The sequence below is a fragment of the Haliotis rubra genome, unplaced genomic scaffold (genome assembly GCF_003918875.1).
Source record: "Haliotis rubra isolate DU_JTF1 unplaced genomic scaffold, ASM391887v1 Scf390, whole genome shotgun sequence".
NCBI classification, from domain to species: Eukaryota; Metazoa; Mollusca; class Gastropoda; order Lepetellida; family Haliotidae; genus Haliotis; species Haliotis rubra.
The window spans coordinates 317,822-319,716 of record NW_025767069.1 but is presented as its reverse complement, the minus strand read 5'-3'; positions in this window follow the sequence as shown (position 1 = coordinate 319,716).

Below are 1,895 nucleotides of genomic sequence, written 5' to 3'. Positions count from 1 at the left end.
TGATGACGAGGATTATGACAAGTGAGCTGACCATTCCTTGTGTACAATTTGGAACTTCTGATTAGATGTCTTAAAATTGATTTTGTTTGTGAAAATCACTTCACTCAGGTGGCCAAATGCTGTTTTAAAATTGGAATCCAAGAAGAGGTGAAGCAAAGAAGCAAACTGAACTGTTGCACTGGGACGGAAGCCATTTTGGAAATCCTATTATTTTCCTGCTTTCTGTTTCCCTTTCCTGGCTTTGGTATGAGTAGTTCTTCAGATTTGTTTTAGTGAACTTGTAGAAAATTGATTGTGTAGAGCGCTTGCTGTCTCTCCATAGCCTTTTCACATCAATTTCAATGGTATGTTTTTGTTGCTCAATTTAGCTTATGTTGAACACATTTACAGGGCATGTTTCTTTTTGCAGGATTGACTCAGAGCATGAAGAAATGTTCAGCGGAATGAGAAAAAGTAAGTGACATTTTCTTTTAAACAGAGACCAGATTTGTAACCAGATTTGGTTGGGTTTCCTCCGTAAAAGAATTTTCTATATTGACGCTTGAATATGTATCTAGAGAGTGAGTGTGGTTTTAAGCCGCTTCTTAAGCAATATTCCAGCAATATGGTGGGCTTCACACATTTGTACCCATGTAGGAAATCGAACCCAGGTCTTCAGCATGAAGAGTTAACACTTTAACCACAGGCTACCCCACCACCTGAATATGCATCTAACAAGGGTATTATTTAGAATTATTGTTTTGCTGTCAGATAAACCTGATGGTATATCTGTTTTGTACAAGTAATATCCAATGAGAATGAGTGCAGTATACAACTAACATGACTTGTTACTGCTGCAGTACTGTACACTGTGAAGGCGCATGACGACTCCTGGCCATTCTGGGAACCTGTGAAAGAGGAGTTTGCTCCTGATTACTTCCGTGTTATCAAGGTAAGGTCTTTTATCTCCTTAAAGCCCCTTATGGCAGGCTACAGGTTAATCAGTAACATTTATGTGTGAGATGTATAAGATATTTGGAGGCACATGCTAGATAATATTATATGGAAGACATCATGAATTATCTCCCCTTTGTATGTTCAGTCTGAATGTAATAGTGTAACAGGACATGTTTCTTCCTCAAGAATAATAATTCCATTGTTGCTCCACCCAGACGCCAATGGACTTGACGATGATTGAGAAGAAACTGGATGACAGGGTGTACAAGTCAGTCCATGAGTTTGCAGACGACTTCCAGCTGCTGTTCGAGAACTGTGAGAAGTACAATGGGGAAACCAGTGGTAGGTACAAAAGAGCTTTCTGAAGCAAATATTGCAAAATGGCCTCCTGTTGAGTTATTTTTAGTCTTCCAGTTCAAGAAGGCTCAGAGGCACCGGTTGCCTAGTCGTCTCAGATGTGCAAAGTTGCATTATTTAGGCATCCCAAACACCTTTGATAATGTGTTTGAATCAAAGATTTCCATGGGTGATCAAGCTCACAGACTTAATTGAGGCATGTCCATCACGTCCAAATTGCATCTATCAATACTTGTAATATCAATGACTATATTGTCTGACCACACTCGATAATTTACACACTGCCTTCATATAAAGGAATGTTATAAACTCAGTTATTAAAACCATCAGCTTTTTCATGCACTCAGGATACAGAATTCATATGTTTTATTGACTGATCTCTTCACTCGCAGATTTCACATATATGGCACGAGCTCTGCAGAAGATTGTAAACATCCGGGTAAAGAAGTTGGCGCCCAAACATGTCCATCGCTACGAGGAAGACGAAGACTTTGTGCCTGAAGTGGACGTCTCCCCCAACACCAAGAACCGCCCACGCAGACAGGCTGCCAGCCACACCATGGAAAACATCCATGCCATGATGGTTGACCAGGTGAGTAGCA